This window comes from Capricornis sumatraensis, chromosome 4 (genome assembly GCF_032405125.1).
Source record: "Capricornis sumatraensis isolate serow.1 chromosome 4, serow.2, whole genome shotgun sequence".
In the NCBI taxonomy this organism is placed as follows: domain Eukaryota; kingdom Metazoa; phylum Chordata; class Mammalia; order Artiodactyla; family Bovidae; genus Capricornis; species Capricornis sumatraensis.
In genome coordinates this window covers 157,864,037-157,887,484 of record NC_091072.1, presented here as the reverse complement: position 1 = coordinate 157,887,484, position 23,448 = coordinate 157,864,037, and the positions used below count along the sequence as shown (strand labels likewise).

At 46.8% G+C, this 23,448-nt stretch overlaps 1 protein-coding gene across 3 annotated transcripts in view; it reads left to right on the top strand.

The window, feature by feature from the left end:
- The window catches only part of PACSIN2 (protein kinase C and casein kinase substrate in neurons 2), a 109,776-nt gene that overhangs the window by 18,669 nt on the left and 67,659 nt on the right, over positions 1-23,448 (top strand). The window contains exon 1 of one of the 3 annotated variants that reach the window (XM_068969882.1): positions 23,293-23,362. The exons of the other annotated variants lie outside the window; for them this stretch is intronic. The gene's annotated coding sequence lies outside the window, so the exon portion shown is untranslated. Of the gene's footprint in view, positions 1-23,292; positions 23,363-23,448 lie in introns of those variants that run through there. 3 annotated transcript variants of the gene reach the window in all.

Below are 23,448 nucleotides of genomic sequence, written 5' to 3'. Positions count from 1 at the left end.
TCTGAGCCCTTTTCCTGTATTATCCACCTAGTCCTCATAGCAGTGCTATGCAGTGGCTACATTTTACAGATGAGGAAACTAAGGTACAGAGAAGGCCAGATGTCAGAAGTCTTTTGGATGTGCTTTCCATTATTCAGTGTTGGAGAAGGGATTTCATTTAACATTGGTCATTAACTCTCATTAAACAAAATAGAGATAGTGGTTTATGGGGCTCTTTCTTCTAAGTCTTCATTTCCTTAGCAGTGTGGAGCAGTTGAACCATTTGATCAGATTAAGATTCTTTAGTGGCTCCCAATAAACTCCAAACTTGTGATCTGGCCCCTGCTCACCTCCTCAGCCTCATCTCTTGCCACATTGAACTTCTGCGGGTTTCCCTCCTCACCTGTATCTTCCACAAGCCCTGTTACATTGGCTATACATGCCCTTTCTTCCCACTGTGCCTACTGAACTTCTACTTATCCTTCAAAACCCAGTTCTAGTTTTACCCCCTTCTCCTCGATTTAAGGCGTCCTATCCCTGGGCCTGCAGACTGCAAGGTCCACACTTGCACCAGTGCGTCTCAGGTCTGGTATGATTGGCCTACTGTCTGCTGGTTTCCCACCGGGCCAGGTGAGGTGGAGGGCAGGGACTGCCTTGTACCTTGGAATTCACTGTTCTTAGCTTGGTAGTTGGTAAAGAATCCACCTGCAATGCAAGAGACCCCCTGCAGTGCAGGAGATGTGGGTTTAATCCGTAGGTAGGGAATATCTCTTGGAAAATGGCAGTTGGCACACACCCCAGTATTCTTAACCTGGGAAATCCTTTGCACAGAGGAGCCTGGCAGGCTGCAGTCCATTGGGTCACAAGAGTTAGACATGACTTAGTGACTAAACCACCACCACCAACAGCTTGGTAATGGCATATAATAGAAGGCAAACATTTGTGGAATGAATGAATGTGACATGGATGATATGAGGACCCTCAGTTCTCAGGCCTGTTAGTTTGTCATCATCCATCCCTGCAAGTGCCCAGGGCAGCCTTCATGGGGGAAATGATGTTGATGCATTTAAAAAGCATTATTCAGTGATTCCTTTCAATCCTGAATGAGGCTTACATAGATCTTTTTCCCCCTTCTCTGAGAATGAGTTCTTCTATTGTGTTAAAAATGCATATACGATTTCTTTGACCATCTTTTAAGTGCTCGCTGTGCTTGTGCATGCTGTCGCTTCAGTCATGTCTGACCCTTTGCAACCCTATGGACTGTAGCCCGCCAGGCTCCTCTGTCCATGGGATTCTCCAGGCAAGAACACTGGAGGGTGCTGCTGTGCCCTCCTCCAGGGGAGCTTCCCGACCCAGGGACTGAACCCGCGTCTCCTGCATCTCTTGCATTGGCAGGTGGATTCTTTACAACTAGCACCACCTGGAAAACCCATCTTCTAGATCATAAATTTGACCATCTTTTAGATCATAAATTTAAGTTTCTATATTTTCACAAATGGGTGTGATGCCATTGTAATTTTTGTAGTAAACTCAGTAAATAATTTTTGAAATTTTCTTGGCAGTGTTGGGGCCAGCAAGGATTGATTAGAATGGATCAAGTTTAATCTGATGTCTCTTTCTGAAGGGGAAAGAAGTTTGGCAAGAAATGTTAACTGTGTTTAAGTACAGAGAGCTGCTTAGAGATGTTCTGCTGCATTTCACTGTAGTCCACATGCCCGTGACTGTGAGTTTTACCCCTGAGTTGCTTTAGTTCAAGGACTTTTAGACTTTTGGCTGATGGACTCTGAAGCTGGACTCCCCTGGGTTGTTCAGATATGAACTTTTGAATTAGTTCCAGCTCATTGCATAATGTATTTTTTGCTTTAATTACTAGGAGGCAGGATAATCGGCTTCTCCTGTCTACTTTCATAATGCTATGTGTGGTGGGGGGAAGGAGATAAGAGAACAGAAGGTTAAATTATATCTTTGTGAACAAGGGTTTCAGTTTTATTTGGTGACAGTCCGTTCCTGCTCAGCACACATCTGACTTCCGAACATGGTGCCAGTGTGTGTAGTCTTTCCTCCTGAACTCAGAATGGGCGGTCTTGAACCACCATGGTGGGTGGCCAGGGATGTCCCTGAGGGGAAGAGCCATCTGAGTTTAGGGGTGTTGTCTAGGGGCTTGAGATAGAATTCTCTTCCATGGAGAGCTAACCAGCTTGAATGCTGACAGTAGAGATCAATGTTCCAGCCCCTGCCACATGGGAGATACTTCACATGCCTTATATCCAGCCCTTACCACAGTGCTTCCAGGCTAATACTATTGTCTCCTCTTTATACATAAAGGAAACCGGTCCAGAGGTAACTAAGATACTCACTCAGTATTATGCCTCTAGCAAGTGCAAAGCCAAGGTTTGAAGCCAGGTCTGTCTTGGTCTTTCCCCTGTAACATGGGGCTGGTGAGTGAGCTCCTTAGCCTCTTCTCTCAGTGTCCAGCTGCAGAGAACAGTTAGGACAGCTGGGGATGTGAGCATGTGGTCTCTGCTCCTGTGTCCGACTCGGTGCTGTGAGATGCGTGGCTCTGTCCTGGTCTGCTGGGGGGCAGAGATGTGGACGTGCCCCAGCCAGGGGAAGTGTTTTCTTAAGCAAGTGTGACGAGTGGTAGACTCTACAGTCAGGGTGGTATGAGGGGACAGTGCTGTGGATGCAGCCAGCAGATGGTAGTCAGGGGAGGCTTCATGGAGGCAGTGGAGATGTCTGTATCTCTATGTGTAGAGGTCTGTATAATTTCCATACAGTAAAATTCATTAGAAATTTAGGGACTTTATAGGCATTGGGAATCAATGAAGTTTTTTAATCAGAAGAGTGGGATAAGATCAGACCTGGGTTTCAGGAATGTTTTCTAGAAAAGGGTAGAGTTTGGATGTAGAGAGGCATATCTTCGATCCAGTCACAACTGCCCCTTCTTAGGGTGTTTGCTCTTGTGGTTCCCACTTCCTTCCAGTTATAGCACCAAAACCACCTCCTCCCTGTGCTTTCCCTTATTCCTCAGTCTGAATTTTTTCCCTGTCCTGCGGTCTGTTGTATGTCTGACGTGCTCCCACATGGGCCTCCGTCCGTCTCTAGTAGACCATCACCCAGGCCATGACCTGTTTACTACTCTCTCCTCTCGAACAGCGCCGGGCCTTGCCAGGCCCTGATGAACAGGGTGGGCTGTGAGATCTCAGGTGGGTTGGAGCTGGTCTGGTGGTAGCATGGCTGGAAAGGGGAGAGGGGCTTTCTTTTCATTCTTTTCAACTTTGGTTAACCAGATGAATCCTGCCCTTGACTATACTTGTGGATGTTCCAGTTGGGTGGCCACTGCTCTTTCCTAAACAGCTGGGATGTTTGCCAGAAGTGCTGACCACTTCTGTGGCTGAGCTTTGTGGCTTAGGCAGCGGCATCATTTTGTTTAGTTTGGATCGCTTTTCCTTTCCCATTGAGCAAGTTTTCTTTTGCTAGCTATCATTGCCCTCTTTTAAGTCTCCCAGTGAAGCTCCTGGTCTCCCTTTCCATGTTTCTCCCTTGTCTGATGCTCGTTTTTTTTCTATGTTAACTCTGGGGAAAGGGAAATCAACTTGGGGTTGTTTGACCAACGCTATGTAGAGCAAGGTAATTGTGGATTTTGAAATTAAAGTTTGAGCTTCCTGATTCTGGGCTTTTGCGGTGTGCCAGACTCTAGGCTTAGCCAAGATGACCTTGATCTGTCCTTTGTGTGGGTGGTGTGAGGGTGAGGACAGATGTCTAGTGGCTCTTTATGAACCCACAATGAACAGGAACCCTGCAGTCGGCATGGGAGGACATGGTGGGCCTGGAGGCAGGTAAATGGCTCCAAGTGGAGATAGGGCTGTGGAGCCTGTGGTGAGAATGTGGGTTTACTCAGTCATTATTTCAAGGTCTTTTCCAGACGTGACCCCTTCTTTCAGCATGTGCTGTAATGGAGAGGCGGGGGTTGACACCACCTGAGGCTGGATGGCAGGCGTGAGGAGGGGGGCGTGGCGTGAGAGGGGTCGCTGTTCTCTCTGTTAGCAAGTGTTTCAACAGGCCCTTCTGAGCGGCTGGCTGAGGGGTGGTGTGTGTGATCGGATGGGGGTGCTGGTTGGTAACGGGTAACCCTACTGAGCCCTGGAGCTGGGTCTGGGTGTAGAAGGAAGGGAAGCCAGGGGTGCATGGGAGGCTGGGACCACCACAGAGCCCCTGAGCACACCCATCTGCTGGCTGTAGTGGATAGGATATAGAGCCCAACAGAAGCAGCCTGGGGGAGCCAACCAGTCTCTCGGGGTGAGCACCCCGTCCTGCGAGGTACGCAGCTGCAGGGAAGGGTCTCTGTGGTCATGTCATCCCTGCACACTTCCTGATTTCATTTTTTATAGGAAGCATCTGGCTTTCCTGATCTTTGGCTATCAAACAGAACAAACAAACCAATAGATATCCATCTCTAGGATTTAATTTAGAATAAGAAAGATTTAAGTATGGGCCCCATTTCTGTTTTTCAGCCACTCCCTCACCCCCCTGCTTTTGGGGGGCAAGCACTTGCCTCTTTTGGTGTAGCTAGTCATAACAGCTTGACTTCTGTATCCCATCGTTATGAAATTGGTGGGAGGAGACCATCTGTTTCTCCATAATGGGGAGGTGTTCAGCACTTCCCCAGGCTAAGTGAATCTTGTAGCAGGCAGATAAGCCAATGCTTTGTAATCTTTTGGCATAGGTGAAGTGAGACAAATTTAATTTCCATTTCCTTCTGGTTGGCTTTGCTCGTTGTCCCCAGATGTCCTGAAGCACCAAATAAAGGGAATGTTTCCCACTTGGAGCCGTCGTTGCGCCAGGCATAGCTCACCAGCTGTCCTGGTCCCCACACCATGCTTCTGTCCCTGGCAGACGGGCTTCATGTTGTCTCCAGGCTCAGTCTGGGGAGGTGGGTGAGTGCCTGGGGAGCAGGGTTCTGTTAGGTTAACATAGCAATGTCAGAGCACCTTCAGGAAAGCCTGGACCTTTTTCTTTGACTCATTTTACTTTCTGGCCACACCGCGCAGCTTGTGAGAGCCTGGTTTTCCGACCAGGGATTGAACCTGGGCCCACCAAGTGAAAGCACCAAGTCCTAATCACTGGACTGCTAGGGAATTTCCTGGGGCTTTTTCTTTTAGATTGGAAATTGAGAATTCTGAATTAGGTATTTTTATTAATTTGCCCGACCTTGAAGCAAGTTATATAGCTGTTTTGTTTCCACTGATGGCAAGGAAGAATGTTTTTAATGCCATGCTAAGTGAGGTGCCTCTTAGCATGTGCGTAGCTCCTTCAGCCAACTGTTACGCTAATTTATTCTATACAAGGCAGTGCTGTCCCCAGTACTTGACATGACCCTTGACCAGTGGTCACTTAGCCTTTGTCTCATGGGACTGGGACTGGCTAGCAGTCAGCTCACTGAAAAAGTTAGATAAAGCAAGAATCGTTAAAAACATAAACAGTTTAGGCATTTTATTTCTAACTTAAAAAAATTATATTTCATGTGCTAATCTTTCATTGACCCTTTCTTTTACTTTGAATCCGCTGATCTGAATTGTCAGTTGTTTTCTTCCATAAACCATGCCTGTTATTTGTGTTTGATATTCAGTTTTTGCCTGAGAAGGATTCAGAACTTAGATGCATGAAGCAACTTGAGTTGCTCAATCCTAGATTTTACAAGTTTTCACCCAATCCTTTACTCGTCTTACCTGTCTTAACACAAACCTATAATTTAGTTACGATCTTTAAAGTTTTTAAAAATCTTAGCAACTGTATACTTATTTCATATTATATAGTTAATGGTGAATGTAGGGGAGTGTGTGTGTGTGTATATATATATATAATATATATATTATATTATATTTGAAAAGACCCTGATGCTCATTTGAAAAGACCCTGATGCTGGGAAAGACTGAAGGCAGGAGAAGGGGACAACAGAGGATGAGATGGTTGGATGGCATCACCGATTCAATGGACATGAGTTTGAGTAAACTCCAGGAATTGGTGATGGACAGGGAGGCCTGGCGTGCTGCAGTCCATGGGGTCACAAAGAGTCGGATATGACTGAGCGACTGAACTGGTATATATATAATACACACACACACACACACACACATACATTCACTATACACTTCCATATATGTTGGGTAAGATGTTACAGAAAACCCAAACAAACTCTTTGGCCAACCCAATGTTTACAAGTACATATGCATTTATGTGTGCCATTGGCATGAATGTGTTTGGGGACAAACACTTGTTTAACACACAGGGCAACATATAGTTCTGTTTGCCCCATGTGGCCACAGTGCCAAGGAAGTCTTTTAGTAAGTTAGACAGGGATTCTGATCTCAGGAAGCCTCCAGCCTCATGGGGGAGGTTTCTGTACTTCAGAATCTGTAGCACAAGCTAGAAAGTGGCAGATGCCTTCAGAGAGAGTGGGTACTCCCAGCAGAAAGGGATGAGAAAATTCGTGGAGAAGCAGTATTTGACCTGGGCCATTTCTTTCTGTCTTCAGTTGAATATTTTTCTGTAAATAGAGGTATAAACAGATGTGACTATCACTGGGCCTTGGGCAGTGATAAGAACATCTGAAGTGTTTTTGAGGTTTCTGTGTCTATCCTTTGTGGAATCACTTGCTATTTCTCCTAAGTGACAAAGTGTCGTCATACCCCTGTTGTAGGGGGTTGGTCAGGAGGGATGGCATTCCGGTCACAGTTCTGTGGGCCTAAGCTAACCTGAGCGTATAAAAGCACTGCCTTGGGAGACATTGGGTGGGGCGGCCTCACAGACTCGGTGAGTCCCTGCAGAGGAGTCAGGGGAGGGATGGTTGTTTCCAAGGGGTGGGGGATTCTGCAAAGCCCAGTTACAATGCCATCACCAGAGGAGAAGGAATGGGTGCTGGGCATGGAGCAGCCTGTTTGGAAATGCTTTGTGGAGTGCCCATGGAATGGATAACACATTAACCAAGGACCAGGAGGCAGCCCGGTGGCAAGTGCACTTCTGTATTATCTCACATGAGTCTACCTGAGCTTCTAGAGGCTAAAAAACATAACACATCCTCCAAAGAAACTCAAGAAATAGGTGGTTCTCATGAATCCAAGAAATGCTGCCAAACGGCCGCCTGCAACTTACTGTCCGGGTGAGCAGAGCAGCCGTCCTGAGTTCTGTCCTGCGGGGATGGATAAGCTTAAGTGAGGAGAAGCGGCATCATCTAGGGGCAAGGAGCCCAGCCGTGTGGTCAGCCAGCCGGGCAGAGGGCGGACCCTTGGCTCTTCCGCCAACGTGCTGTGGACCTTGTGCTCCTCTTTGTGGTGTGCAACCACAGCTGTTTGCAATATTCTTGATGAGATTTCTCAGAGTTACAGGTTATTGCATTTGTTACCCTACGCTCATGCCAAGAGAAACAAAAAGATGTATACACAGAAAGATGGTAATAAACCTCCCGCCCCAACTCTCTGAGATGAACCAGCATTGACCCTTACAGTGCTGTGGGGCCTCCACAGCTTCCCCCAGGCTCTCACACACACCAGCGTGTATTTTAGTAAAAGGAAGAAGGCTGCGGGCATCACTCAGCAACTTGCTGTTTTCACTTCCCTTTGGCTTTCACGCTCCTGATTTTAAACTCTGAGAACAAAAATCTAACGAAGTGCTCTGCGTGTGGCAGGTGTTCATTGTTGAGTGAAGCAATGAACGCGGTGCTCTGGGTATCTCTCCAGGTCAGTAGTTTCTGGAAGTTAGGCCAGATTAAGTTGCTTCAGCCTTTCTGTAGGACATACTTCCTCACCAGCAGTGTATAAGGACACCCTTTCCTGGGGATTTCCATCAGCACTAGATGGGTTTTTTTTTTTTTTTGCTAATCTGATGGGTAAAAATCATATCCTATTGTTATTTATTTGGCTGCATTGAGCCAATTGCGGAATCTTAGTTCCCAACTCGATAGTGAAAGCAAATGCTGCTCCCACTGATATTTTAATTTATACTTTCCTAAGTACTAGTGAAGTTGAGCTTCAGTTCGGTCGCTCAGTCGTGTCCGACTCTTTGCAACCCCGTGGACTGCGGCACGCCAGGCCTCCCTGTCCATCACCAACTCCTGGAGTTTACCCAAACTCATCATGTTCATTGAGTTGGTGATGCCATCCAACCATCTCATCCTCTGTCATCGCCTTCTCCCCCAGCCTCAATCTTTGCCAGCATCAGGATCTTTTCCAATGAGTCAGTTCTTTGCATCAGGTGGCCAAAGTATTGGAGTTTCAGCTTCAACATCAGTCCTTCCAGTGAATATTCAGGACTGATTTCCTTGAGAATGGACTAGTTGGATCTCCTTGCAGTCCAAGGGACTCTCAAGAATCTTATCCAACACCACGGTTCAAAAGCATCAATTCTTTGGTGCTCAGCTTTCTATATAGTCCAACTGTCACATCCATACATGACTACTGGAAAAACCATAGTTTTGACATGTTTGTTGGCCATCAATATTTATTCTGTGAATTCTATATCGGTGTTCCCTCCCCCAACCTTGCATTGAACTGTTTTTCTTTTCAGTTTTTAGGAGCTTTTTTTATATTGGGCTGTAAATCCTTTGTTGTTTGTATTGCAGATACAACAGCCCCCCCCCCCCCGCAATTGTGTCTTTAATTTGTGTCTTTTTCCATAAAATTTAAAGATTTTTATGTAGTCAAATATGTCTAGGGCTTCCCAGGTGGCTCAATGGTAAAGAATCCGCCTGCCAGTGCAGGAGATGCAGGTTCAATACTTGATCTGGGAAGATCCCCTAGGGAAGGAAATGGCAGTCCACTCTAGTGTTCTTGCCTGGAGAATCCCATGGACAGAGGATCCTGGTGTGCTACTATCCATGGAGTTGCAAAAGAGTCGGACACCACTTAGTGACTAAACAACAACAAAATATGTCTAAATCTTTATAGCGTTTAGGTTTCCTCTTCCATCCATGATCTACAGAAAACTATAGACCTATCCTCTGTATGTGTGCATATATATATTTATATATATATATCTACAACATTTCTAAATATATTTCTAAATAAAAAGTAACTTGAACATAGTAGTGTACTAAAAGACTAATTCTCCATGACCAAGCAAGGTATATTCCAGAAGTACAAGGGGCATCACATGAAGAATTTTGTTGGCTGGAGGAAGTTCTTGCCCAGGGTATATCCTAGCCCTGCCATATACTCACTCTGACTCTGGCCAGATTGTTTAACCTCCCTGAGCTTCAGTTTCCTCATCTGTAAAATTAGCAGGACAAGAACGCCATCACACAGAGTTGATATCAGGACTGGATGGAATAATACATGCAAAGTGGTTAAAGCAGGGCTTGGTACATAGTGCTCAGTTAATGTCATGGATCACAATTTACTATGCAAAAAGAAAACTTATGTTGACTGTATCAGCAGATGCTTGAAAAGCATATTATAAAAGTCTACAGCTAATCCTTGTACAAATCTAAGTGGTCATAGAAGGAGTGCAGAAATATTTACCAGAACCCAGCAGCCAGCAAGTTAAGTGGCCAGTTCATTAAGCTCCAGGTGTGACAGGGAGGCCTGTGTGCAGCACTCTCCCCCACATCTGTGAATCCCCAGATGATGCTGTGGACCTGACAGGCTCGTGGGCAGAGGGGCCGCAGGAGCAGTGTCAGCCAGCCTGAGCTGGCCCTGTGTTTCTCTTCCTCTCTGTCTGCAGCATGTGATCACCTGTCCCTAAGGCCTGCCTTTCCCATTGCACCATGGGTGTGGCTTCTGGTCTCACTCTGCAGGAGCCAGGAATAAATTCCTGAGATTCGAGTGGGGAAGAGGATTGTAAAAGTAATAAGCCACCTCACAGTGGCCAGGGGAGCAGCTGTAATGGAGGAGCCCTGGGAGCCAAGGGTCACGGCTAGGACGCTGAAGGCCAGCACCGATGGGTGAGCCCGCCGGGTGCCTTCTCTCTGCACAGAATTAGCCCAGTCATAATTCTTGAACTTCCTTGTCCTCTTCTGCACTCAATAAATAAATGGACCAGTGTGCTAAAAGTAAGAGAGGGAGGGAAGGCCTCCTGAACCCTGGAGGGCTTCGGTGAGATTAGCCAACCTTCCTGATTGGCTCGGAAAGCCTTGGTGCGAGGGGTGAGTCTCAGCATTGGTCTGATCTTAACCTGGCATTTGTTGAACACTTGTGTTTTTTTCCTTGTCTTTCTTATGACACTTTTCTTCAGATTCTTTATCATCTGAGCCACCAGCGAAGCCCACTTCTAGTTTAGGAAGATTTTATTAGATGACTTAAAATTCATGTAAACAGTGGGTGATGGGTATGTAAGTTCTGAAATGTAATTATAAAAACCTTGAAATCAGTCTCCCAGATTGAAACCATTATGTTCCACAGGGAGGCTCTTATTTGGGGCTTCCTGCCAAGGGCAAAGGTATTCCAGGATATTTGATCATTCTCTTGCTCTTTTAAAAAGAGAACACTTAAACACATATATCAGTCAGTCAGTTCAGTCACTCAGTCATGTCCGACTCTTTGCGACCCCATGGACTGCAGCATGCCAGGCCGCCCTGTCCATCACCAACTCCCAGAGCTTACTAGGGAGCTCTATTTCTAGTCCATACCTGGTTAATACAGCACAAGAATAGGCAACCTTCCATTCCTCTCTTCTGCTTTTAAATAGAATTATTTTAGCTTTATCTTCCTGATGAGTAAATCACAAGAAAGAGGGCTTTGATGGAAAGGATCTCTGTATCCCTTGAGAGCACTTAACTTTGTGGTGGGCGTATGTTGGGAGCTTAATAAATGTTAATAATTGAGCATTGGTACTGGGCTTGAGAAAGTGTGTAAGTCCATCTCACTCAGGTTTGGACCTGTGAGAGAGTCAGAGTGTGACCAATACCGCACCTTTGTAACAGGCCCAGTGGATGTGGTGACCTAGCTCATACACAGTGCTTGCCAGTGGACTTGCTAATCCTCCCTGACTGCCGTGCCAGGCTTTGGCACAGCCTCCATGGAGGGCAGGGTCTGCAGAGCCGGCATGCTTGCTCTGGAGGCCACCTTGCGTCGGTGTTGGGTGGAGAGAAGAGAAGCGGGAGGTGCTGACCTTCTTTCCTGCAGTTGAGCAGACTGGCACCGAGTGAAATGAGCTCGTGATGCCATGGCTGGCAGGTGGTGAGTTGGGGTTTGTTCTCGGCTGCAAGTGGAGGCTTGGCATTCACACCTGACCTGCGTGTGCCCAAGGTCCAGGCTGCCATTTCTCTCATGGATTTTTCTCCCCTTCTTTTGATAGGTGCTGTGCCCCTAGGTGCTCAGCGCTGTCCTCGGTGCCAAGGAAACAGGGCTGTGAGGCAGGTCGGGGAAGGATGGGGGGACAGGCACAGCCCTCAGATTGGATGGAGTACAACAGCCTGCTTCCACAGCAGCTCGAAGAGGGGAGTACCCACCCCACTGGGAAGGGGGCTGTGCCTGGCGCTGGTGTGGGGCCTGTCAGACCTGCTGGAGCCCAGGCATGTGGCCCAAGAGCTTGCGCTCGAGCCCTGTAGAACTGACAGATGTGTAAAGTCGAAGGTATATTTGGAAAGTTTCTAGTTTAAGAAAATGTTAAAAAAAGAAATGGGGAAAGCCTCTGCAGACTTTTTCTTAATGTGGCATTAAAGGGTGGAGCCTCAGTGGAGGGCGGCGAGGGGAGCTGCGCGCTGTGCACTTCAGAGCACTGGGGAAGTTTTGCCCAGGATGTTGTAAGAGCCCTCAGGGACGGGGTAAACAGAAGGAATGGAGTTGCTCCGGACGAATTGATTGCCTCATCGATGGGAAGCATGCAGGTCCGATCCGTTTTCAAACAGTTGTTACTGAGAACAAGCACAACCATTTTAGATTGTCATCTTTTTTAGAGCTTATTTTAAAAACATCGGTGCTGGTGTTCTCTGTCTTTCAGTGACTTTGTTGCAGGGCATTTTGGACAGGAGTCTGTCACGTAGATTGTTCTTTGGGCTGACATACAAAGCGCATGACATGTTTGCTCCTGTATGAAGGCAGACGTCCGGCTGCTCTACCAAAGGTGCTTGTTTTGGCATTGCCCGCAGCCACAAAAGTCGTCTTAAATCTGGCTCAGAATGCACGAAACCCCCACGTACTGTTCATAGTTTGAAAATCCAGGTCTGTGCTTTTGTTTCTGGAACTGCGTCCAGTTTCAAATGTAGGACCATGCTGTTATAAAGAAGCACAGACAAAGCTGTTTAAAAGCATGAATGAGCTCTCACAGGCTTGGTTGTTCCAGGCATGGTCTCCTGGCCAGAATGACCAAAGGTAGAATACTGCTCTGCTGCGCCCACACCCCCTCGTTGAGGGCGGCACCTTCAGGTCTCCTGGTGCTCAGTTCTGAAGGCAGTTCAGCCCTTCTCAAGAAACATATAAACTGCTGTTTTTTAAAAGGGAATATTATATAGTAGTGTGTAATACCTCCTCCTTCTCTTGCTTTCAGCTTAGTGGTAACCTGCAGCCCCTCAGAGATTGCTGTATGAATGAAGAGAGGCGCTGTTGGGGGCGGCCTGGCAGGGAGAGGACGTGGGGACCTGGGGGAAGCTTAAGGAGACTGGGTCGATGCCTGGCTAGCATGGCCCTGGGTGGAGTGGGGAGAGCAGGCAGGGCAGCCTCGCCGTGAGGAGGTCTCTTCTGGCTTTCAGCAGTTCATGATCACAGGCAAGGCTCCGTGTCCAGCAGCATGCTGCCACCGACCACCTGGTGTGGAGGGGTCCTTGCTTTGGGTCTGACTGGTGATTTTCACATTGTTAGACTGGCTGATGAGTTTGGGGGAAGAACATGCTGAGGTGAGGTGCTGTCTTCTTCGCGTCCTGTCAGGGTAGGGTGATATCAGCATGGCATGTAATTGCAGAGGTTCACCTCGCAGGCTTAGTCTCTTATTCCTTGATTTTATACATGTTTTGCGTGGCTCTGGGCTTCCCTGGTGGCTCAGACGGTAAAGAATCTGCCTGCAAGCAGGAGACCCAGGTTTGATCCCTGGGTTGGGATGACCCCCAGGAGAAGGAAATGGCAACCCACTTCAGAATTCTTGTCTGGAGAATTCCATGGACAGAGGAGCCTGGCAGGCTACAGTCCATGGGGCCTCAGAGAGTCTGACGCGGCTGAGCAACTAACACTGTCACTTTATGTGTCTCTGCCTCCCCACTGGGTCGCTAGTTCTTTCAGGCTAGGAAGCCTGCTCTGCTTGCTTTGTGCCCCTTCCCTGCATGGGGATGCATGCTGTGGCCCTACCAGGTCGTGTGAAGACATATTTGAGTTGCATGCTTCTGTGAGCCTGTAACATTTTTCATAATCACAGATGAACTAGAAGGTTGACCATGTGCTGATAATTGTTGAAACTGGGGGTTGTTGTTCTAATCTCTCTTTCTTATATGTTTAACATTTTGCATAAAAAATAAAGAGAAAAACATTTCCAGTCTACTGATATAATGAATCCCAGATTGTTTGAATAGTGTAGGTGTTGTGATGTTGGTTGTTGCCAGAGTTGTCCAGGTTTGTTACTCGTCTTAAATGTTTGGTTCTTCCTCAGGGGAGCCCAACCTGGCACTCTGTGATGACCTAGAGAGGTAGGATAGGGGGAGGGGAGGGAGGCTCCTGAGGGAGGTGATGTATGTGTAATTATGGCCGATTTGTGTTGTTGTATGGCAGAAACCAACATTGCAAAGCAATTTTCCTCCGATTACAGTTTGTTGCTCTACGATGATGTGTTGGTTTCTGCTATACAGCAACACAAGTGCAGAGTGACCCCTGCCAGACTGAGCAGCTCGTTTTCTCCCTGTGGCTCCTGCCAGGTTGCCTGCAGCGTGTCCTTGAGCCATGCTGGACTGGACACTCTCAGGTACTCAGCCCTGTCGGCCTCTTGGCAAGGTCCCCTCACTTTATCTTCCTTCATCAGACCTGAACCAGCCTGTCCATATCCATACCTCGTTCCTTGTGGTCATTGTGAATTTGTGTCCATTTGGGTTGCTGTGGCATTGATTCACTGACTTTCCAAGTCACTGATTTACTGGTTGCCTGCTATCTGAACTTCCTGGGGGTCGACCTGTGCTACTGCTGCCCAAGTACGCACCTCCTTTGCTTCAGCCCTACCCTTGGAGAGGCCCCCTTGACCCTCCCCTGACTTAGATCCTCTGGAGCTTCCAGATCAGGAGGTGGTCTCCATGGCTACCATTGCTAAACACATAGGTACGCCTTATCTCCTCAATCTTCCCAAGCCCTGAGGAGGTTACTGAGGCTGTCTTCATGTTACAGGTAGAGGAACAGGAAGCTTACAGACTTGCCAAGGTCTGCATCTGCTCACCTCTGCCCCTCTCTGTTGCCTGACCCCACTCAGTGCTGCTTTTCCCATGCAGAAGCCTAGGGAGGGCCCTCTAGGGGACCAGCCTCTAATGTTACCTGGTCTGTGTCTTCACACATGCCAGAGTATGACTGGGCACATGGTGCTAAAAGACTCTTTAGTATAGTAGCTTCGATTTTAAATGGTGGAAGTAGAATAAAAACATGAAATTTGTAAAACAAGACACATTTTTGAGTTTGTAGTTGGTATTATATTTAAAATCATATTTCAGACTGAGAATGGAAGCTTTTAGAGGTTAGAGACCATGTCTATTAAGTTGAATTTACATAACATTCAATAATGCCTATAAGCTTTAGATTCATTCACTTATTAAACACTTAATGTCTTATTATTATGTGCCAAATTGAAGTATAGTATTGGAAATCTTGAACAGGCATTCAGATGTTTCTTGTTTTTGGCCCATGGAGCTCTTGGTCTTTTCCATCTTTCCTGTGATCTGATCCCTAACACAGGTCCACAATGGGGAAGGACAAAGAAGGCAATGATAGCATTCTGGAGTGCTTAGGATCACAACTTCATTTATTTACATATTTATACCCCCCTCGTTTCACAAAGGATTTAGTAAGGTCAGGATTGGCTGAGGCAGTTGGCTGTAGATGGTGGGCATCTTGTTTCTTTGGTTATAATACAATGGTTTGATGGCTGCAGCACCCTTTGTTTACTGATATGACAGGTTGTATTTTAGTTCACATACCCCTGATGAAAGGTGCTGGCCAGTGAGGTTGGGGGCTGTCCTCCAGTGCCCTGTGCACTCCCTTGGGGAAGAGGAAGCCAGAGCCAGCGGTAAGACTTGCTTACCTGACTCGGCTGCGGGGGTGGGGGTGGGGGGCGTCCCCCTCCTGGGGAGTCTTCCAGCGCCTCCTCCCAGCCTCCCCTGCTTCACGCCTTAGGTGTGGAGGCCCAATGGCGTGGGCCACTTGCCACACTGTGTGGTTCCCTGGGAGCTTTGGCTGTCCACCATGCTGTCCTCTAAGCAGCTTAAGGAAAAGTGTGATGAATTATGTAGCTTGCGACTTCCAGAGTCTAGCATAGAGGGTATCCATATAAATAAGCAAGTGGTAAAATCACACCAATAAGCCTCCAATAAAACATTGTCACAGTGTCTCTAACTCCATTCCTGAAAATACCCCCAAACTCGCCATAAACTTTGCTCGCCTCTCTTGAATTCAGACCATCTTCTTTGGGTAGTTGCCCAGAGAAGGCTCAAGGTGTTCCTGGGACTGGGGGACAGTGGGGGAGGCCGCGTGACAGCTTAGCCACCGAGATGGTGTGTTAGAGGTCCAGGTGTTGCTTCTCACGGCATTTTATAAAATGCATAAGGAAAGATATTTGTATGTTTTTCCCTATCACATTGGTGCTTTGAAGTTTTTCTTAATTGGGCTGTTTGCTTTAATTAGTCAGGTTTCATATTTTCTTTCTTTTTTCTCTTTCTTTCTTTTCTTTTTTTTTTAAAACCTTTGGTTAAGTGCCAGAGAAGCAAAGAAGCTTATATAAAAGGTTTTAGTTTTTTTTTTTTACTTCACCAAAGGTAGAACTGGTACTTAGTTCAGCTTGTCCTGGCACCTTCTTTGATAGAGAATGTTAGAAATTTGGCTTGATTTATTCCTTTTTATGTACATAGGTGAGAAGAGTAAAGGTGAAATGGCTCTATTTACATCTTGGTTCATGAACAATACGAAAGGCTGACTAGTAGGATTTGAACATAGCCACTACCCTCTCCCCAACCAAATCAAACCAAACCAAAAAAGACAAAAAAAAAGATTGGACTGTTTTTACATAACCTATTTATGAGCATGGTACAGTTCTAGAACTTAAGATTTATTTATCATTTGAAAAAAAGAGAAAACTGAATACCTGTAATTATCGCATTAGATTTTACTTGTTCACTGACTGTCAAACAGCCGTTGACACTTGTCACAAGTGCTGCCGTTCCTGAATTGCTGACTGGTGTGATCACATTTTTATTGCAGTGATGACAGAGAGAACCGAGCTAACCTGGTTGGAAAGTGGACTATTTGGGCCCCTCAGAGTCATTTGTGCGTGTTAGAGGATCAGTTATCCTAAGGATCGAGACCTAATGAAATACACTGAGTGTTGCCATTACACAGAACTTACTTTAGCCTCTGCACCTGAGGACCTTGCCGTGCAATCCCTGGCGAATGCCAGTCGCCATTGCACAGCTGATGCGGATGCTGGGAGCAGGAGGAACTTTCCAGTTCCGCAGTGGGCTCCGTCCCTCCTCTTTCTTCCTCCTCTCCTGTCGTGTCTTCTCCCTTCCTTATTCTTCCCTCTGCCTTTTCTCTTTATGGAGATACTATTTTACATACAACTGCATGCCCTTATTTAGAGGCTGTGACAGATGGGTACACCTGTGCAACCACTGTCCTTATCAGGACATAGGACATTTCCATCACTTCAGGGAGTCCCCTGTGCAGGCAGCACTCCAGCCCTCAGTCCCAGGCACACACTGACCTGTCACCCTAGGTGAGTTTGCCTGGTTTACAGTTTCATATGCGACACACAGTATGTACCTTTCGCATCTGGTTTCTCGCTCACCGTGGTATTTTTGTGGTTCATTCACATTGCATCTGTCGATGGCTCTTGCCTGTTAAATGCCAAGGAGTTTTCCACTGCGTGTTGATGGTGCTGCGCACCGTCCGGTCCTGATGTCCTGTATGGAGAAGTGCGGCAGAGAAATCAGGGCTCCGGAGGGGTACACACATAGGCTGTCTGTAATCCCCCCTCCTCCCAACTTTCCCCAGCACTGTAGGAAGGCTGAGAGGAAGAGCCAGAAGACAAATGGAGTTCCGCGTAGGGGAGGAGGCTGGGGGGAGGGCGAGTGTCACCTTTTCACACTCAGAGCCTTGAGTCTTGCTAGTCCGTGAGTGCTGGGCTTCTCAGAATGCTTTTCTGGTTACCTTCGGCTTGTGGCAGCCAGTGTGATCTTGGTACTTGTCTTTCTAGAGATAGGGGGATGGGCATTCCTAGTAGTTTAAGGCCTTGTGACCAGCAAGACTGCTCTAGGTCTTCTGCATGACTTCCGCCATCCCTGCTGGCACTCGGCCAAGGCCAAGTTCAGAGACATATGAGCTGGGAAGCCCATCTGGTCTCACCACAGCCTCAGCCTGGGAGTTGTCTAGCTGCTGTGGTGCTCTGTCCTGGCTCAGCTGTTAGCTCTAACCCAGTTGGGAGGAATGAAGCACAGACTTGTATTTGCACTGCTCTATCAACAACCCAATTACTGTGCCTGTAACCTTAACAGTCACCTTGTGAGAGGCAGTGGGTACTTAGGCCTCAGGGGAAAGCACCATGCGGCAGGGAGAGGGGGCGGCTGGAGGGGAGAGGGGTGATGGCTGAAGGGTATGAGGTTTCTCTTTGAGGTGATGAAACTGTCCTAAGCCACGGGGGATGGTAGCCATACCTGTGAATATACTGAAACCCACTGAGTTGTATGCTTTAAATGGCTGAATGGTATGGTATCCGAATTATGTCTCGGATACCATTTTTCAAAGTATGGTATTAGAGCCAGGACAGACCAGCTGATGAATGGGGGCAAACTGACATCACAGAAATTTTCTTCTTTTGGCATATAATGTGACCTGTTGGTAAATATCCTAGTTTCCTTCACAGCTCTAGTTCCATGGGGTGGGGTAGGGGTGTGTGTATGAGTGTGGTCGGAAGGGGATGGACTTCAAATTTTCAGGTAAACCTGAGTTTGAATCCCCATCTGGCTGTTGTTAGCTGGGTGGCCCTGGGCAAGTTGATTAACTTCTCTGTGGTGGTTTCCTCTCTATAAAAGGGGACTAGAGGTACCTATGGAGAAGGCAATGGCACCCCACTCCAGTGTTCTTGCCTGGAGAATCCCAGGGATGGGGGAGCCTGGTGGGCTGCCATCTGTGGGGTCGCACAGAGTCGGACACGACTGAGCGACTGTGCAGCAGCGGCAGAGGTACATATGCTATGGAGCCTTTTTAAAGAGCTTGGCAGGCGCCGCCGTTTTCAGCATGCATACAGCAAAGGTATCAGGTGGAAGAGGTAGCGTGGTCAGATGTCCTGATGTCTGTGAGCTGTGCTCAGTTAATGACTGTTCACTTGAATCCCCCTGCTGATGTCGTTGTTCACAATGGCAGAGGTCAGCTAATTTGCTCAACTCTCTGCTTCTGAATTTTTTTCTGCTTTAATCCACATGGTTTGAGTAGGTTGATGATAAGCTCTTGGATAACCCACTCATGTTCCCTGCTTCATGAACCCTTCCCACTGGGTCGCTGCTCCCTTCACACTGATCCCTCAGCCCTTGAGGCACGCTGGTTCCAGCATTTATCAGCTCATGCCATTTTAGTTATTTATACTTCTTTCCTGCCCATACACTGTGAGCAATGCAGGGCAGGGACCTCGGCTTTTCAGTTATGGGGCCCCGAGGCCCTAAGCACTGTGCCTGGCACTAATATTTGTTGAATGAATGCCCAATGGTTTTAAGTCTGGTGACAAACCAGATTGGAACTGGAAATACCTGTTCAGGCACCATGTGCTGGAGGTTAGCAGTGGGTTTTCCTGGAGCAGTGTTTCTGTCCCAGCACCAGTTCAAAGAGCTGCCAGTGGGCCGGGAGAGCTTCCCTCCTGCCAGGAAGCTGCTGGTGCGGGGTGGCCGGACCTGTGGGGAGGGAGAGAGTGCCCTGGCCACACTGGAGAGCTGGTCTTATCACCTCATAGTCCTGCTGCTATCTGTGTTCTTACTCGGTTCCTATAAAATTTGCATTAAGCAGCAGCTGTAGTGGGGACCCAGTTCTGATCCTTTGGGGAAGCCGAGATGGAGAGGCAGTGTGTGCAGTGGGTAGCAAATGGACTCTGGAGGCTGACCCCTGAGATTCATTCCTGTCCTGCCATGTGTCAGCTCCAGGGCACAGGGTATGTAGCATAAGCTCTCTGTGCCTCAGTTATCTCACCTGGAAAATGGAGGAGGTAAAATGAGGCAGAAGGAGAAAAGGGTGACAGAGGATGAGATGGTTGGATGGCATCACTGATTCAATGGACATGAAACTTCGGGAAACTCCGGGAGATGGTGAAGGACAGGGAAGCCTGGCATGCTGCAGTCCATGGGGTCACAGAGAGTCGGACACGACTGGGCAACTGAACAACAACAACAACGTTTGCCCTCATAGGATTGCTCTCATGATTAACCATACATAAAGTAAGCACTATATAAATGTTTATTGAGCAGCCAGTGTTTGTTGGATTTACAAAAATAAAGAGGATGAGGCTTTTAAATTTTGCTATGATTGCCCCTCTAACCAAGAGTGCTACATGGGGCTCTGGGACAAAGAAGAGAATTCTGTCATGCTACTTGATAGCAAGGCAAGGTACACAGTTGGCTTGCTTTGCTGAAATTCAGGTGTTTACTGCTTGTTAGCGGAAGAAAATATCCCCAGAAAAGGGCTTTGGTGACCAGGGTTTTATGCTGCCTAAACTTAGTTGCACATGCTCTGAAAGAACTGCCATTAGTTTTAGAAAGCCTATCTTGGTGTGGTCAAGTATGCTGAAATCATTTCTAGAAACATCTTTCATCTTGCTCAGCCTTGTCCAGCCTTCATGTCCGTCACTGGAGAAAATTATCTTTGGGGCATTAAACCCTCAGTTCCTGATGCTGCCTGACCCCCAGCAAACCCCACAATGAAGTGGCCAGCCTCCCTGCAGACCAGAGGATGCTGCTCTGGTGTGCATACCTTTGTAAGGGTGCAATTGGCCTAACTCAGCTGGCTGCAGAGCACAGTGAAATCTGTGCTGGGCTGACTTCTGAGAAATGGAGTATTTCCTGCTGTATCAGTAAACGAGATGGCACATAACTGTCAACTTTTAGGCTATGAATTTTTTAAGTCAATGCTTCTCTTTTGTTGTTGTTGTGTGGGGACGGTGAGGGGAAGGTGGTATAGTTTTCTGAGTAGTGTGAATTATTATCGTATGTCAAATAATTGAGGCTATTGTTGATACTGTCTTTGTTTTATTGGTGTTTTTCCATTAAGGACTTTCTAAACATGAGATTTTGGGAAGGGATTTTTAACCAATTTTGTTCTGTGTTATAAGGTCAGACTAGATGTCTGTTTTTAACTTAACAATTTTGAATGAAAATGGGTAGTAATGTATATCCACTTAGCATAATTTTCCCTTGTATATTCTTTGGTCAATTACATATTTTCTGAGAAAATATTTTAGGGACACTGAGCCCTTGAAGAGGTGGCAAGAATACACAGAACTATACAAAAAAGATCTTCACGACCAAGATAATCACGATGGTGTGATCACTCACCTAGAGCCAGACATCCTGGAATGTGAAGTCAAGTGGGCCTTAGAAAGCATCACTATGAACAAAGTTAGTGGAGGTAATGGAATTCCAGTTGAGCTGTTTCAAATCTGAAAGATGATGCTGTGAAAGTGCTGCACTCAATATGCCAACAAATTTGGAAAACTCAGCAGTGGCCACAGGATTGGAAACGGTCAGTTTTCATTGCAATCCCAAAGAAAGGCAATGCCAAAGAATGCTCAAACTACCGCACAATTGCACTCATCTCACACGCTAGTAAAGTAACGCTCAAAATTCTCCAAGCCAGGCTTCAGCAATACATGAACCGTGAACTTCCTGATGTTCAAGCTGATTTTCGAAAAGGCAGAGGAACCAGAGATCAAATTGCCAACATCTTCTGGATCATGGAAAAAGGAAGAGAGTTCCAGAAAAACATCTATTTCTGCTTTCTTTACTATGCCAAAGCCTTTGATGGTGTGGATCACAATAAACTGGAAAATTCTGAAAGAGATGGGAATATCAGACCTCCTGACCTGCCTCTTGAGAAACCTATATGCAGGTCAGGAAGCAACAGTTAGAACTGGACATGGAACAACAGACTGGTTTGAAATAGGAAAAGGAGTACGTCAAGGCTGTATATTGTCACCCTGCTTATTTAACTTCTGTGCAGAGTACATCATGAGAAACGCTGGGCTGGAAGAAGCACAAGCTGGAATCAAGATTGCAGGGAGAAATATCAATAATCTGAAATATTCAGATGATACCACCCTTATGGCAGAAAGTGAAGAGGAACTCAAAAGCCTCTTGATGAAAGTGAAAGAGGAGAGTGAAAAAGTTGGCTTAAAGCTCAACATTCAGAAAACAAAGATCATGGCATCCGGTCCCATCACTTCATGGCAAATAGATGGGGAAACAGTGGAAACAGTGTCTGACTTTATTTTGGGGGGCTCTAAAATCACAGCAGATGGTGATTGCAGCCATGAAATTAAAAGACGCTTACTCCTTGAAAGGAAAGTTATGACCAACCTAGATAGTATATTGAAAAGCAGAGACATTACTTTGCCAACAAAGGTCCATCTAGTCAAGGCTATGGTTTTTCCAGTGGTCATGTATGGATGTGAGAGTTGGACTGTGAAGAAAACTGAGTGCCGAAGAATTGATGCTTTTGAACTGTGGTGTTGGAGAAGACTCTTGAGAGTCCCTTGGACTGCAAGGAGATCCAACCAGTCCATTCTGAAGGAGATCAGCCCTGGGATTTCTTTGGAAGGAATGATGCTAAAGCTGAAACTCCAGTACTTTGGCCACCTCATGGGAAGAGTTGACTCATTGGAGAAGACTCTGCTGCTGGGAGGGATTGGGGGCAGGAGGAGAAGGGGACGACCGAGGATGAGATGGCTGGATGGCATCACTGACTCGATGGACGCGAGTCTGAGTGAACTCCGGGAGTTGGTGATGGACAGGGAGGCCTGGCGTGCTGCGATTCATGCGGTTGCAAAGAGTCGGACACGACTGAGCGACTGAACTGAACTGAACTGAGCCCTTGAAGGATTTGTTTTTGTCTCTCTTTTTTTTTTTTACTTTGAATCTTCTCTTTCCTGCAGTGTTTATATTTTTGATGTTGTTGCATAAGTTTTTAAAAACACTTTTTATTCAGGTATAAATATATATGTACACGTGAAAGTGCACAAATTATAAGTGTGTATACCAATGGATTTTCACAAGTCATCACACCCATAACAGCTCAAAAATCAGAGCGTTGCTCAGAGTGTTCCTGGAGACCTCTTCCTTTCCCCTCTGCCTTGTCACTCAGCAGAGTCATGCCGCCTCTTTATCTAACAAGAATTATACAGGATGTTCTTGTGGGCACATACATTTTTAATTGAGACAGGACCTCTTCCTTCCCAACTCAAGTTATATTTTTCTTTTCTTCCTTCACTTTCAGTTCTTTGTAAAACTCTCAGAAGTAAGGTGCTTTGCGATTGATGTTGACCTCTAGGGAATTACACTTGCGTGTCTGAGTGCCCTGGTTCCTGGGATGCTGCTGAGGTCGGGCCCCTGCCTGTGCGCAGCCTGAGCCTGAGCCTGCTCCCTGCATGGCCCTCTGTCACACTGCCTTGCCTCAACGCGCGGGGAGGCACAGAGAGAAGTGGCGTTCTACATGTAGGGGAAATGGAAGACTATGCCATGCGCATAAATCCCTGTCAGGTTAACTCATGGCTCCTGAGATACGGAGTGGGTCTTTTTGCCCTCGTAAGTGGAAGGATCCTGAATACAGGAAGAGATTCCAAGACGATCACATACAGTGTAAGTTAGTTCGTACGCAAGTTGAATTGAGGTGGCGGGGGGGTGATATGACTTTTGTTCTCAGTCTCTCTGATTTTCCGTGAATACCGAGATTTCTGTTTGTCTACTTTCTGGAAAAAAAAAAAAAAGGAAGCTCTGCTGTGATGGTGCTAGCAGGCTGGCAGCAGAGGTCTGGGAACCTGGTGCCTGTAGGGTGAATGCAGCAGCAAAGGGGAATGGCCTTATCGCGGCTGCAAGGAGTCAGCAGCCAACAGGAAATGATGAAATGTGCTGGGAGAATTCTGCTGGGAGCCGAGGTCAGACATACCAGCAGGGTCGGGAGGAGGCAGGTACGGAAGCGGATCTGCAAAGTTAGGCAGTTGAAGCTGCTGCCTTCGACAGGAAACTGTGAGTGTGCTATTTAGAACCTGCTTTTCCTTTAAGAGAGACCTTTTGAAAGTAAAATTTTCATTGATCTTTTTTTTTTTAATCTG